Here is a 16,831-nt window from a genome sequence, read left to right as displayed (position 1 = left end):
CCACCCCCTTTATCATTTTGGTTGCCCTTCTCTGTACCTTCTCCATTGCAACTATATCTTTTTTGAGATTCGGCCACCAGAATTGTACATAGTATTTAAGGTGCGGTCTCACCATGGAGCGATACAGAGGCATTAAGACATTTTCCTAATAATTCCTAACATTCTGTTTGCTTTTTTGACTGCTGCAGCAGATAGTTTTATCCAGCTAATTAACTAAGCTGAAGAGTGGCTGAATATGAACCCTGCTGTTACTTTCTAGAATTTGAGTGGCTTCTTATTGTGAAATAAATTTTGAGATTAGTTTTATATGCGATTTAAAAAGACTTTAAAAATATGATGTAGAGTACATGATTATAACAATGCATGAGTTATTAATCTGGGTCCCTCCACCTCGAATGGAGTGTGAACAGGATTTTATAAAGAGCAGCTTAATATGAGACCATTTTGATATCAATGAATGTTTTAAAACGCTAATTGGCTTATATTGCACCCCCATTTTTCATAACATAGAAAACAGAGTAAGGGCAGGGGTCAGAAGGAGCCAGAAGATGAAAGCAGATGAGAGACGTGTATGATGTGGGAAAAAAAGAACAGTTTTTGATTTAAGAACAGAAATATCTGATTAGGTGACTTTGGAAAGATTTAAATGATCTTATACATATTTTTTAAATTCTAGCTGTAATATTTGACAATATTAGTGTTCTACTCTTATTCCTGCTATGTTCTGTAATTTTTTTGGGGGGAAGAGGAGGGTGTTGTGCACACTTTAACTTGTTTTACTTCCTTGCACCTTTCCCGCCCCCCCGCCCCCTTCCCCACACTCCTCTGTGTCCCTGCCATAATCCAAATCTGGGCTGTCTGAATGTGCATTATAGGAGGCATCATTAGCATAGGCTTGGGGGAAAACTGAATTTCGAAGTCACCCAGAGCAGCCAGAAACCTTGCACCGATCCTGCAGATCACCCATTTCAGGTTTTGCTTATGCCTTGTCAAGGGAAGTAGTGTTGAGATGTAAGCAAAACGCATGTGAGTACTGGGATGGAAACACTCCCTTTTTTTATTTTATCAATAGGACTTCAGGCTTGATTTGCTGAGACTTTTCTCCCATTCTGTGTCTACTTATGGGAGAAAAACAGTAAACCAGGCACTTTGACTCCAGCAGGCAGGTTGCCCCCTTGGGCTAACATTAGCCGAGGGGTACTGATGTGTTGCCACATTGTTTTTGCTTTATCTGGGAGCACCTGTTTGCAGTCCCAGGTTTCACTGCTGTATGCTCCAGCTGTCGAACAACTGCCAGGCAAACGCTAGGCTGCAAGTCCTGTGCTATTTGGCAAGAGGCCATAGCACTGAGATAAGTCATAAATAGTTACATACCGTGTAGATTCTGTTCAGGAGGAAGAAGAAGAGCCGTTGGGCAAGACGTTTCCACTCCTTAATGTACTGATGACACTCCAGGGGAGAGGTTTCCTTTTTTACCTGTCATGGGAGGGGGTTGAACAGAATTAAATGATCTCAGTGTGCTAGTCTTAGATCATCAGCTAAAGCCCTGAGACGCCCAAGCAGGAAATGCATCTGGATTCCAGCCAGCTGTGGCTCACCCATTCCAGCTCTCGCAGGCAAAAAGGCTCACTTTTTGTAAACACTGGCTTTTGACACCTGTTTTCCCTGATTGCCCTGCCCTTGTCCTCAGCTGGAGAGAATCTTTCTAGGATGAGATCACACCAGAGTAATGCTGCCAGCAAGCAACATGTTCCAAGGCACAGGTGGAACTAGGTCCCGGTTTGAATCCCCATTGCATGTAGGGGATTCAACCCTTGATTTTTAGGCAGGAGACACTTTCTCATTAAAAATCAATCAGGCTCATCTAAATCATACTATTGCATCAGCACTAGCTGAATAATTAGTAAATTCACCTGTAAATTTAAAGTACTCTAATTCCAACTCCTTTAGCATCCTAAACTTCACTAGGAACTCAATAAAATTAAGATGAAGGCAACAGTCCAGCAGCAAGAGGGGGGCTTTCCAGTCTTTTGCATTGAGTGTCACATGTATGATTTTTTACCTGCCAGTGAGAGATTCTTTTTTTTTTTTTTTTTTGAAATTTAAGTTTTATTAGAGAAATGTAATACAAAAAATACAAAACCAGCAACAATCTGCATTGAAAGTACAATGAAAACATTGACAATAAAATAAATACATGGAAAACTTTCAATCAGTCTCTACGTTTCCCATTTATTTCTCCCCCCCAACCCCTCCCCCCTACATCCCATGGGATCTCGCAATAAAGGGAAAAAGAAAAGAAGCACAAAGGAAATCTTGCCTGAAATTATATGGTAAGCTGTAAGTAAGCCTCTATGTTATGGTACAGAAATACATCATGTCTGCATCTGTTGTTGTCTCCATTTAAGTATGGAGTCCAAGTACGTTGAAATGCCCCCAATTGTTTCCGCCTATGCGTCCTTATCTTACTAAGATTACATAGTTTGGCCACCCTGGATTGAACCTGTACCAAAGTGGGAACCCCCTTATCTTTCCAGTGTAATGCAATCTCGCAGCGGGTAGACGTGCCTACCAGTTTAATGAATCGGTGCAATGCTGTGTCTCCCTGAGCATACTCCGAATTAAGTAGAGCTACTGAAGGAGTCAAGGTTATAGATTTGTGCAAAATATTCAAGAGCCATTTGTCCAGACTCTTCCACAACTTGAAGATAGCTGCACAGTCCCACCACATATGATAGAAAGAGCTCCTTTCCCCACAGCCTCTCCAGCACCTATCTGAAGCTGCTGGGTAAATTTTATGCAGCTTAGAGGGGGTATAATACCACCTATATAGAAGTTTAAGACTATTTTCCAAGAACATGGCCGATATTAAGCCTTTGCCTCCATTAGCAAATATATCGTCCCAAAAATCCATGCCCTGGGGAGATCCAAGATCCACCTCCCAGGAGGCAATAAATGTTGGCTGTACACTCATGCCCTGAATAAGTAATCTATAAATTTTTGACATCAGGCTTTGTACTTTATCAGCCGACCTGCAGAAATTCTCAAATAGAGAAATCGGTTTGAGCAAATCCTGAGAGATATTGGAGGCTCGGGCATAACTGTTTAACTGAAGATAATGATATAATTCTCCCTGTGGTAAGTCGTATCTGGACTGCAGAGTTGAAAACTCCACCCAAGTTGGGTTCTCCCAAAGATGACTATAATTGTATATACCTTTAGCTAACCAACCTTTAAATCAGGGGTCAGGAACCTTTTTGGCTGAGAGAGCCATAAACGCCACATATTTTAAAATGTAATTCCATGAGAGCCATACAATATGTTTAAAACTAAATACAAGTAAATATGTGCATTTTATGTAAGATCACACTTTTAATGTACAATAAGTCTCTGAAAATATTACACCAGGCCTTAAGACACCAATACATCTCCTATTAGGAAAACGGACCAAGTCAGGCTGCTATAGAGTCCTACACAGAAACAACACGCCAGCAGAAAACTTCACCTGAATCACGTGCTGTCCCTCACCTAACATAGAATAAAGAGACCAAAACGCATAACAAGAAGCATGCAGAAAAAACTGAATTGGAAACTGCAACAAGCCAGAGTCTCTGTATGCAGTGTAACAAAGGAAAAAAGAAACATCACCCATCCTTATAAAACAAATCAAGAAATATAAAATCATCAGCAGTAAAACTGTACTAACAAAAAGAACATATTTCGAAACAGCTGATGAGTGGAATATCCAATAATTAAAAACTCATATAAAACATTTCCAGATACCAACAAAATATTTCAAAATAGCAGACACAAAGATCCAGTAATGAAAAATAATAAGGTTACAAAATTTTTTTTGCTCTGCATACCTGGGAACGTTTGATATCCAGGTGTCCTGAGATTGTTCTGAATTAGCAGGAGGTGGGGTGGTTTGCTTGGAACTTTCTCCTCTCTCAGTCACATACCAGCGCTCTCTCTCACACTGGCTCTCAATGACACACCTATACACACATGCTCTCAGTACTCACATATACACATGTTTTTTCTCTCTCACTTATATAGGCTCTTAATTACACATTTACACATATGCTGTCTATCTTTTCACGCTTACACACACACACACAGGCTTTCAATCACATAAATACATGCTGTCTTTTTCTCTCACACACAGACTCTCATTCACATGCTTACAAACATGTCCTCTCTTTCTCTCATTTACACACAGGCTCTCAATCACATACTCACATGCTCCCTCACCTAAATCAGCTCTCAATCACACACAGACACACATGGTCTCTCTCTCTCATTGAAACACAGGCTCTCAATCACATACTCCATCACCTAAACCAGCTGTCAATCAGACACAGACACACATGATATCTATCTTACTTGTACACACAGGCTCTTAATCATACATACACATGATTTCTCTCACACACAAAGGATCTCAATCATACACACATACTCTTTCACACAAACAGGTTTTCAATCACAAACTTACACATACAGGTTCCCAATGGTAAACGTACATTCATGCTCTCTCTCTCTCTCTCACAGGCAGGCTCTCAATCACAGACATACTCTCTTTCACATGTACAGGCTCTCAATCATTCACATACATGCAATCTCTCACTCACACACACAGGATCTCAAACACACATGCTTGCTCGCTCATTCACTCTCTCTCTCCCCCACCCCGGGAACGCGCGGCAGCAGCAGCCTCCTCCCAACGCTAACCTCCTTCATTTTCAGCCCTCGCGGAGGCGAAGGCGGAGTCCCATCGGTCGCGGTTGAAACTCTTCATTTTCCTCCGAGCCGCGCTGCAGTCTTCTTCCCGTCGGACATCAGCGTGGCCTCTTCTTCCCGCGCAGGCACCCGATGCTCACCACTTCCTCTTCCGGGCCGCGGGAAGAAGAGAGCGCACCGGCGTGCTCTCTTCTTCCCGCGGCCCGGAAGAGGAAGTGGTGAGCATCGGGTGCCTGCGCGGGAAGACTCCCGTGCAGGCACCTGATGACTCCAGCGCTGGCACCCGGCTGACACCCGATGACTCCCGCGCAGGCACCCGATGACTCCCGCGCAGGCACCCGGCTGACTCCAGTCGTGCCGCTGACTCTCTCTTCTCCTCCCCCCCCGCGGCCCGGAAGAGGAAGTGGTGAGCATCGGGTGCCTGCGTGGAAGAAGAGACCACGCTAGTGTGGTCTCTTCTTCCCGCGCAGGCACCCGATGCTCTCCACTTCCTCTTCCGGGCCGCGTGGGGGGGGGGGGGAGGAGGAGGAGAGAGCACGCCGGTGCCGCTGACTCCAGCTGTCCTGCCGCGTTCCGCCCGGGCGGCGGAGGACCGGGGAGCAGCTGGGTCAGCGGGGAACCGCGAAGTGTGGCGACACTTGTCCGCGAGCCAGATGCAGCCCTCAAAAGAGCCATATCTGGCTCGCGAGCCATGGGTTCCCGACCCCTGCTTTAAATACATGGTTTGCCCTTCCCGCTAAAAAATTTTGGGAGTAAAAGGGGGAAAAGAGGATAGATCCTGTTTTATCCCCCACTACTTGAGGCTTCCATTTGTGCCAAAGTTGTAAAGTACACTGTATGGGAGTAGGTAAGCCATCCATTTTAGGCCAAGATCTACTGGGTTGCCAAAGCAAATTGGTCAACAGGAACGGCCCTATAAGCTCTTGTTCCAAGATAGTCCAGGGTTTGCGATTAGATATTCTATGCCAGTCTACTACAGCCCGTAATTGAGCCGCTACATAGTATCGTAAGACGTTGGGTACTGCGAGACCTCCCTTAACCTTGGGTTGATACAGAACCTTTTGGGCTACCCTAGGTTTCTTTCCCCGCCACAAGAATTTCATAATTCTGCGTTGCCACTTAAACAGCGTCGCATCAGGAATCATACAAGGAATGGTTTGGAATAGATAACTAATCCTGGGTAAAATATTCATTTTAAAGGTGGCTATACGGCCCAACCAGGAGATGTGGTATCGATTCCATTCTTCCATCTCTCTATATAATTTGGTAAGAAGAGGTGGGTAATTAAGACTAAAGATATCCTTATGGGCCCCTATATATATGCCAAGGTATTTAATTTTTTCTTTCGCCCACCTGAAGGCAAAACGAGCTTTCAAGTCTCTCACATGCTCTTCTTTTAAAGTAATATTTAAAATTTTAGTTTTGTCCCAATTGATGGAGTACCCTGACACTTGGCTATAAGATTTGATAATATCTACCACTGCTGGCAAAGATCTCATAGGATCCGTTAAGGTCAAAATGACATCATCAGCAAACATAGCCAACTTAGAGGAGTATTTTCCCACACTGACACCCATAACTTCCCTTGAATCCCGAATCTTCTGGGCCAATGGTTCGATGAACAAGGCAAATAGCAGGGGTGAGAGCGGGCATCCCTGCCGAGTGCCCCGCTCTACGATAAAGAACGGGGAGTAATCCCCATTCACCTTAATACAGGCCTGCGGCCTATCGTATAATGTTTGGATCCAATTAATAAAAAAATTCCCAAAACCCATGGTTCGTAATACCTGAAATAAAAAGGGCCAATGTACCAAATCAAAAGCCTTTTCAGCGTCCATGGCCATAAAAAGAAAAGGGATGTTGTGACGCTTTACCCACCATAGGGAATTCTGTAACTTCCAGACATTATCGGATGCCATTTGGCCCGGAATAAAACCAGCCTGGTCCGGGTGAATGAGCTGCGCAATATAGCCATTAAGCCGATTTGCCAATACTTTAGCCAGAAGCTTAAGGTCTATATTCAACAATGTTATAGGCCTATAGGAGCCACACTTGGTGGAGTCCCTCCCCGGCTTCGCTATAACCGTTATACCAGCCTCATTGGAATTGGGATTTAAGGTGCCCTCTGTTCGTAGTGCATTAAACATGACCGTGAGCGGAGTGGCTAAGTCACTTACAAAGCACTGGTAAAATCTGGCCGTAAAACCGTCTAACCCCGGTGCTTTATTAGCTTTAAGCTGCTTAATGGCATATATCACTTCAGCTTCCGAAATTTCTTTATCAAGCATAGCGCATGCTGCCTCAGGTAAGGTGGGTAAGGGAATGCCCTGTAAAAAGGAATGAATTTCCCGGGATTCTATAGCTTTATTATGAGAGTATAACCCAGAATAGAATTGAAGGAAGCGCTCACGAATAGCATCATTAGAGGTGAGCATATTACCCTGTTCATCTGTAATTTTTGTGATAATATTTTGTAAGCATTTAGCTCTTAGCTTATTCGCAAGCAACTTCCCGGCTTTATTGCCCCCCTCGAAGTATACTTGTTCTGCTTGTTCCAGCTCATATGCAATTTTAGCCGCGTCTAACACCCCAATTCGTGATCTATAATCATCTAGAGCAGCCCGTAAAGCCACTGTAGGTACTTGTTTATGTTGTTGCTCCAACTCCAATAATTTGGCAGTTAAGGATTTACGCTCCCGCATATCCATTTTTTTAACAAAGGTATCGCGAGCTATAAACGTCCCCCTAATCACCGCTTTCATACAGTCCCAGAAGATTACAGGTGATAGGTCGGGTGACTTATTATGGGTGGTATAATCTGCAAAAACCTGCCGGCACTGAGCCACAAAAGGTTCACTATCAAGAAGGCTATCATTTAACCTCCAAAAACATTGGCCTCTATCGTATTTGGGGAAAGATATTTCAGCCCACACCGGAGAGTGATCAGACCATGTGATTGTCTCAATAACTCCTTTACGCACGTTATGTATCACCCCCTTATCAAAAAAATATAGTCTATCCTCGAATATATGTTATGGGGATTCGAGAAAAAAAGTAAAATCTTTCAGAGATGGATGTAAGAATCGCCACACGTCCACCAACTGAAATTGCGATAGAAACGTAAGCAAACTATTATGATCTTTTTTCGAGGTAGAACACCGGCCCCCAGACGTGTCTTGGACAGGGTGCAGAGGTAGGTTACAATCACCCATCACAACAAGTTGTCCTTCTTTTTTCGTTTGGACCAGCTCCGCTAATGAATCAAAGAACTTAAATTGTTGTACGTTAGGAGCGTAGAGGTTAAGTAGCGTGTACTTTTCCCCTGCAATGTTAATGATAAGCAGAAGATATCTGCCCATAGGGTCGGCAATACATTCAAGTAACTCAAATGCAAAGTCCTTTTGAAATAAGATCCCCACTCCTGCGTACTTGGCCAATTTGGAGCTTGCCGCCCAAAACTGATGGGGATATGAATCGGAGCGCATTAAATGTTCATAGCGCCTCTTTAAGTGTGTCTCCTGTATAAAGGCAATAGCTATACCAGCTCTCTGTAGATCCTTATAGAGTAATTTACGCTTGCGGGGTGTATTTAGCCCTTTAACATTAAGGGACATTACCTTAAACGTAGCCATCTAGATAGGCAATTTTAGAAAAAATGTATTCCAAAAATTTTTAAAAAACTAGGAAAGAAAGGTCAGGAGTAAAGTCCCCCTATCAGTGAGCTTTCAGTGAGACTCATCTTAGATCGAAATATAACACTTGTGTGCCCTTCAAACATAATGCATGTCCAACAACTCTTAGATAAGAGACCCCCCCATGTACCCCACTCCCTCCCCCCTCCCCCATAGGAACCACAATCAGCTCTTGGGTTCCGCAACCAAACACGGGTGAATGAAGACAGCTTTCCAGTCGCTATCCCACCCGGTTGCATCAGTGTAAAACAAAACAAAATGTTAAATGTTTAACCAATCCTTCTAACTCTGCTAAGCATTGCATTAAGAAGGACAGAAATCAGCTCTGCAGAACAAGAAAATCTAGTTCAAGTAGGAGCTCCTTTCACTATTTCTGGGTCAGGGGTCCTCCTCAGTCTCTTCCCCCCCTTTCCCATCCGTTGCCAACGAGGTTCCTCTCTGCGGTCAGCACGTGGAGATAAAGATGGCTGCAGTTCCGCTAGGCTGTATCCACGTTCCTTGAGAATTCCTGCTGCTTCATGCACAGATTGCGCCTTGTATGTTTTCCCTTGCAAGGTAAAGCTGATGCCAAACGGAAAAAGCCAGCGGTATCTAATGCTTTCTTTAATCAAGATAGTAGTAATGGGTTTCATGTCCTGGCGTTTTTTAATTGTAGTAGGAGAGAGGTCAGCATAAACTTGAACTTCATAACTGGAAGGGGGACAATAAGTAAATCTACCACTCTAACATTAAATTTTCAAATGGGAAACTTTGATAAAATGAGGAAAACAGACAAAAACTGAAAGGTGCAGCTGCACAGGTTAAGTGCTCAACAGGCATGGACATTGTTTAAAAATACAATCCTAGAGGCGCAGTCCAGATGTATTCCATGCTTTAAGAAAGGTGGAAGGAAGGCAAAACGATTACCGGCTCGATTAAAAGGTGAGGTGAAAGAGGCTATTTTAGCCAAATAAAAAATCCTCCAAAAATTGGATGAAGTATCCATCTGAAGAAAATAGGAAAAAGCATAAGCATTGTCAAGTTAAGTGTAAAACATTGATAAGACAGGCTAAGAGAGAATTTGAAATGAAGTTGGCCGTAGAGGCAAAAACTCATAATAAAAACTTTTTAAAATATATCTAAAGCAAGAAAACTGTGAGGGAATCAGTTGGACTGTTAGATGACCGAGGAGTTAAAGGGGCTCTTAGGGAAGATAAGACCATTGCAGAATGATGAAATTAATTCTATGCTTCTGTTTTTACTAATGAGGATGTTGGGGAGATACCAATTCCGGAGATGGTTTTCAAGAGTGATGAGTCAGATTAACTGAACCAAATCATTGTGAACCTGGAAGATGTAGTAGGCCAGATTGATAAACTAAAGAGTAGCAAATCACCTGGACCGGATGGTATGCATCCTAGGGTTCTGAAGGAACTAAAAAATGAAATTTCTGATCTATTAGTTAAAATTTGTAAACTATCATTAAAATCATCCATTGTACCTGAAGACTGGAGGGTGGCCAATGTAACACCAATATTTAAAAAGAGGTGATTCGGGAAACTATAGACAGTGAGCCTGACTTCAGTGCTGGGAAAAATAGTTGAAACTATTCTAAAGATCAACATCACAGAGCATATAGAAAGACATGGTTTAATGGGACACAGTCAACATGGATTTACCCAAGGGGAGTCTTGCCGCACACATCTGCTTCATTTTTTTGAAGGGTTTAATAAAGATGTGGATAAAGGTGAACCGGTAGATGTAGTGCATTTGGATTTTCAGAAGGCGCTTGGCAAAGTCCCTCGTGAGGCTTCTAAGAAAACTAAAAAGTCATGGGATGGGAGGCGATGTCCTTTCTGGATTACAAACTGGTTAAAAGATAGGAAACAGAGAGTAGGATTAAATGGTCAATTTTCTCAGTGGAAAAGGGTAAACAGTGGAGTGCCTCAGGGATCTGTACTTGGACCGGTGCTTTTCAATATATTTATAAATGATCTCGAAAGGAATATGACGAGTGAGGTAATCAAATTTGCAGATGATACAAAATTATTCAGAGTAGTTAAATCACAAGCAGATTGTGATACATTGCAGGAGGACCTTGTGAGATTGGAAGATTGGGCATCCAAATGGCAGATGAAATTTAATGTGGACAAGTGCAAGGTGTTGCATATAGGGAAAAATAATCCATGTTGTAGTTGCACGATGTTAGGTTCCATATTAGGAGCTAGCACCCAGGGAAAAGATCTAGGCAATAGGCATCATAGTGGATAATACTTTGGAATCGTCAGCTCTGTGTGCGGCAGCAGTCAAGAAAGCAAACAGAATGTTAGGAATTATTAAGAAGGGAATGGTTAACAAAACGGAAAATGTCATAATGCCTCTGTATCGCTCCATGGTGAGACCGCACCTTGAATACTGTGGACAATTCTGGTCGCCGCATCTCAAAAAAGATATAGTTGCGATGGAGAAAGTACAGAGAAGAGCAACCAAAATGATAAGGGGGATGGAACAGCTCCCCTATGGGGAAAGGCTGAAGAGGTTAGGGCTGTTCAGCTTGGAGAAGAGACGGCTGAGGGGGGATATGATAGAGGTCTTTAAAATCATGAGAGGTCTTGAACGAGTAGATATGAATTGGTTATTTTACACTTTCGGATAATAGAAGGACTAGGAGGCAATCCATGAAGTTAGCAAGTACCACCTTTAAAACTAATCAAAGAAAATGTTTTCACTCAACGCACAATTAAGCTCTGGAATTTGTTGCCAGAGGATGTGGTTAGTGCAGTTAGTGTAGCCGGGTTTAAAAAAGGTTTGGATAAGTTCTTGCAGGAGAAGTCCATTAACTGCTATTAATCAAGTTGACTTAGGGAATGGCCTCTGTTATTACTGGCATTAGAAGCATAGGATCTACTTAATGTTTTGGGTACTTGCCAGGTACTTGTAACCTGGACTGGCCACTGTTAGAAACAAGATGCTGGGCTTGATGGACCCTTAGTCTGTCCCAGTATGCAACTTCTTATGTTCTTATACATTATGATGTCCACGAAAAGCCAGCAGACCTCCCTTGCTTAGTTGAAAATCTATTTGGCAAAAAGATCAGAGAAACATTCATTGAAATTAAAGATCAGAATTTAGCAGTCCACTCTCTTTGATGGCTCCCTAGTAGCCCTTTTCTTTGAGACATTCTTTCTTCTTGTGTAAGCGTCCATTCTACTACAGCCTTTCCTGCTGCTCTTTTCAACAGTACCACCTGCCGTCTCTTCTGGCCCAGGTATAGTCACAGAAGGGTCAAAAAAACAAACTACCTCTTCCTTACTGTAATAGACAATGTACACGAGAAGAGGACATATCAAATATTAGACATATACATATTAGAAAGAATATCTTATGTCATTGATGAATATTGGATATTGGTTTTATATGTGTGTGTATGTGTGATGGATGAGTGTGCTAGAGAGAATTTTAATGTTAGATAGGTAATTGGGGTATACATTAATCAATGAGATTAACTGTTTGATATGTCCTCTTCTTGTGTACATTGTATCTTCTGGCCCAGCATCAGCAGACACTTCCAACCAGACCCCGACAGTAGGAACACTGTCAATTGAAATCCACGCAACAGGCCCAACCCAAACTTGGGCTCAGTTTTTGATTCCTCAGAACAATCCTTATCTCTCAGTTGCAGTGCGAGGAAGAATCTGGACTTTATTAGAAATGTGACATCATATCACCAAGGACCTCTGAGTCCTCAAGATCGTGCAGTCTGGATACTGTTTGTGTTTCACCAGGCTACCATCCCTTCTGTATTGTAATTTCTCAATCCAGATCCATCTGATCTGCCACAGCTTCACCTAAAAGTCCAGTTGCTTCTTCAGCAGTGAGAATTAGAACCAATCCCTGCACCCAGCATGTGGCAGAGCTTTTACTCCCGATATTTCCTCATCCCTATTGCAGAAGTGGACCTTTGGGCCGAGGGGGAGTTGGCGCAACCTGCAGGTTCCCACCATTGGCAGGTGGAGCTGGCTGAAGCAGAGGCCCAACTGAAGCTTCAACAATACTAGGCCTCTTTCCCCTTAAGTTGAGCCCTCAGGTGCTGGGGCTTGCTGGACTTAGGCGCAGGCCTCTGTGGGGGTGAAGATCCATCATGTGGAAGATGTGGGCCAGTACAGAGGAAACTGGAGTAAGGTCAAGCAGCAGTCAGGGTAGGTGGCAGGCAATCAGAGATGGTTCAGGCTATGGACAAGGTGGACAGAATTCTCTCAGGGTCAAGGTTCAGGCAGAGATCGGGCCAGGTGGAGTTCAGTCAATAACAGTAAACAGGCGGTGGTCAAGCAGCTTCAAAGTCCAAGCCAAGGTCAAGCCAGAAGCCTAATCCAAGGAGATAAGGAACAAAGAGAAGTAAAAAGGGTTGCAGGAGCAAGGAGAGACAACGAAGACAGATGAGGAAAACTAACCGGGAAGAAAAGAATTCAAGATGAACCAGACAGCCAATGGAACTGTGACCAAGACAAGGGAATTCAGGAACACACAAGAACCAGGAACAGACGTCAGGACTCAAGAACTCTGAGGCAATGCAATTTTCTAAAGCGTCAACCTATTACCAAGGCAGGAAGTGCAAGGAAAGAGAGCTTTAAATAGAAGGGGAGCCCTTTAAATTGCAGGAAGTCAGGCACGTGTGCGCCTAGGACAGCCTGGAGTCGGCCTCAGTGTCTCACTCCCTTCCACTGCGTTGGCCTTTCAGACTCTGTGGTTAGCTGTGTGGCCATTTGGGTGCCTGCCCCAGCATTGGAGGCATTTGGAGAGGTCATGAGGCTGAAGGTAAGAGTGGCAGTTCGTGGGCCCATCCTACGGATTACCGAACGCAGTAACTTCCCCCTCTGAAGGTTTAGATTTCTTGGGGTGCATGGCATGAAAATCCTTCACCAATATATTGGTGGCAGGCTCCCATGTATTCTCTTCCAGGCCATATCCTTCCCATGAAATAAAATACTCCCATATCTTGACCCTACGTATGATGTCCAGGATTTCTTTTACTTGATAGATAACATCCTCTTCAGAGGATACCTCTTGAGGCTCAGGTAGTTTCCTGGATGGCCAAGTGAGAACCTGAAGTTTGAGAAGTAAAACATGGAATACATTGTAGATTCCTAAGGTAGCTAGTAAGCACAACTGGTAGGTTACTGGACCCAACTGGCAGGTGATTGGGAAGGGCCCGATGTAGCAGGGGGCAAGTCATATGGAGTCAAATGTGATGGGTGCTAAGCCAGACCTTGTCTCCTGGCTTAAAGTGTGGCACAGGCCTGTTGTATGTATCCATAGCTTTTCTGGCCCTCTCAGCCACTTTCTGAAGCATCTCCTCCATGTGGACCCAGAGTTGTTGGAGCTCCTGGTCTGTTTTGAGCTGCAGGCAAGGGAACAGTCAATGGGATAGGCAATGGGGGTGACAGTTGTCTCCCATAAACAGTTTGAAAGGGAGATGACTCTGTGGCAGTGCTGAAGTGGGAGTTGTGGGAAAACTCCACCCATGGAAAGAGAGACCCAGTTATCTTGCATAGTTATCTTGCATAGGCTCTGAGGAAAGTTTTTAATGTCCGGTTGGTCCATTGAGACTGGCCATTAGCTTGGGGATGGTATGCTGTTGTATAGTCCAAGGAGATGTTAAATTTTTTACAGAGGGAGCGCCAATACTTAGCTGTAAACTGAGCCCCAAGGTTAGAAGCAATATTTATTATTGTTTTAATTACAAAGAAACTAAATCGTTGCGAAGGTAAATACCAACATCGGTACAGAAAATCAAGTAAATAAATAAATAAATAGCTGATCGGGCAGAGTGTGCAGGCAGAAGATATTGTGAATACCCAGGCCAATTCCGGGGCCATGGGAAGTCCAGGAAGCGAGATGAAATGAGCCATTTTAGAGAACCGGTCAACCTCAACCCAAATGATTGTGCAGCCATTCGAGAGAGGGAGATCTACCACAAAGTCGATGGACACATGGGTCCAGGATTCCCTGGGGGCTGGCAATGGCTGTAACAACCCCCAGGGTTGTCCAGCCAAAGGCTTCTGCTGTGCACAGGCGGGGCAGGAATCCACGTAGGCCCAGACATTTCTCTGTGTCTGGTACCACCAGTAGTACTGCTGGAGCACCATGAGATAGCGGGCCCGCCCAGGGTGACACAGGAGGTGCTGATTTCAGTGTTGACGTTTATTTTATCAGGCGTCCATTGCTACAGGCCTCTAAATTGTGCTGTCATAAGAAAAGTGTACTTCTTTTTGATCAAATCAATATAGATATATTTTTCTCCATCGCAAGCAGTAAATTTAAGGGTCAGGTCGATACTAAGGAAGGGGACACACTTATCGCAACACAGAGAGAGGACCATACTTTTTTATGTTTTACAAAAGCCCTTATATATTGTATAAGACTATCCCTATCTGTTCATGCCTTTTTATCTGTGTTCATCCCTCATTCATCTGGACTGATCCATTACATATAGGTCCAGAGATTCACAATCCACTCTCCAGGATCAGAATGGGTATCGTTTGTGACTTTTTCAGTCAACCTCCATTTCCAACCATGACTGCAATATGAAGTGAAGATCTCTGAATCTTAATTCCCTGCCTTTTCTTACCATGAACAGTTAGTTGGCTGAATGGTGCGTGCGTCCATAGAACAGGAAGGGGCGAGCGCGTGCCTGCAGGTAACACAGCTAGAATGCAGGTATTCAGAGCAGATTTCCCCTCCCACTTGACCTTTCACTGTTTGAGCTGTCTGGGGGAGGAATCAGCAGGTCGGCTCATACACACAGCGCAGCTTTTGTGGCAGCAGTCGTGTGGTATGACCTTTTCTCCACATCCTTGAAACATCCCCCAGAAAAAAAAAAAAGGGAAACGTGCCCGTCACCCCCACATTCCAGAGCATGCAAGGACCAAGGTCGGTCAGTGACCTTAGTCACGAAGCCCGTGTTCACTCAAACACAGACAGCACCTGCAAGTTACTGTAAACATATCAGTCGACCAACCAGACGGAACTATCTGTACAGACGAAGACTTGACATTTATCCACGAGCCTTCATTCAGAACACGCCAGAGTTCCCTGTTCCTCGCTCTCTCCCCCTCCCCATATTTATATATCTGTCCTAACTCAGCACAGCCATCGCAGCAACAGCTCTTGACCAGGAGACACAAAGCATAGCTTCCCTTCTGAACCTGGGTACAGTGGTCACTGGTTGTCAGCACAGAGCGACGGCTGAGACGTTCTTCTCTCAGAGGCAGTGAGAGCTACCACGGCAGCATCCCCAGCCCCAGGCAGCCCGAGGAGCAGAAACCTGATCCAGGAATCATACCCAGGTCGCCACACGGCGCCTGCAGGTCGGACTTATTTAATGAATTTTTTTAAAACTTCTGCAGCAGCTCCTCGTGCACATTGACACTTGCCGAACCAGTTTGAAACAGCACATTTTGCACCAAGGTTTTTCTTTGCAACCTGTGTGAGAAAGTGCAGGAAGTGGCGTAGTGCCATGACAGATCCATAGTCAGAACCTCTGGGAGGTAAACAGAAAAGGCATCAGCCAACACCACTGGCACTCCATGCCGTGCATGTGTGCTGCTATCACTTGTTCCCCACACTGGGCTTCTACCAGGAGAACATTGGCGTTGGCGCATTCAGCGATTAACGAGCCGCAGTAACATTTGCAGAGGTCTCCATTAGATATAGTGGAAGACATTGCAAGATCCCACAGGAATTCCCAGGTGATAGGGTTGTGGAGGACATTGTCTTCAGCGCTGCAGGATCATTCAGGAGCTCACAGATAACCTGCATGGGATTCAGTTGTGGAGGACACCACCTTCTGGTGAGGGGATCCTACATCAATGTATGCTGATGGACCTGTAAAGCAAGATGTCAGAGGTTCCATGAGACGACAAGCCATCCTCTCTCTGTCGCTCAGAATCATCACTGCAGGTTTTAGGGCTCGCAGACATACATCCACATGGAGAATGTCCTGCCCTTTGCTTGATTGCTATAGGGTAGGGGTTGAAAGTGGCTGCATTGGGACCCGAGACTAGAGAGCTGGCGATGGCTGTAGTCAGCAGTGCCTTCTGATCTGCCAATACAAACAGGCACATGTTTACTGGAAGCTTAGCCAAAGACAAAAGCCTCGCCAACAACGTTCCCTCCCTCCACTGCTGCAGTAAATGCTCTGACTGGGCACAGTAGAAAGACCTTCCAGGGGAGAAGGCAGACAAAGCTGAGAGTCACATCAGACACTGAGGCTCGGGCACATGAAGACTGATAATTTGTCTAGACGTAACTCAACCAGCCAAGATTCAGTTATCCCAGGCGTTGCTGGTTACATAAGGCTGGGGATGGGTGCAGGAGTGCCAAGTACTTTAAAGGTCATCACTGTGGCAATTCCACTC

General features: G+C 44.4%; 1 protein-coding gene across 1 annotated transcript in view; it reads right to left on the bottom strand.

Annotated features, from left to right (window-relative positions):
• EPPK1 (epiplakin 1) overlaps window positions 1-16,831 on the bottom strand; it is a 110,691-nt gene that overhangs the window by 67,295 nt on the left and 26,565 nt on the right. Inside the window, exon 3 of the mRNA XM_029592255.1 lies at window positions 1,375-1,476. The gene's annotated coding sequence lies outside the window, so the exon portion shown is untranslated. The remainder of the gene's footprint in view (window positions 1-1,374; window positions 1,477-16,831) is intronic.

This window comes from Rhinatrema bivittatum, chromosome 2 (assembly GCF_901001135.1).
Source record: "Rhinatrema bivittatum chromosome 2, aRhiBiv1.1, whole genome shotgun sequence".
NCBI classification, from domain to species: Eukaryota; Metazoa; Chordata; class Amphibia; order Gymnophiona; family Rhinatrematidae; genus Rhinatrema; species Rhinatrema bivittatum.
Note: the sequence above shows the minus strand (reverse complement) of the source record. Positions and strands in the feature narration are given on the sequence as shown.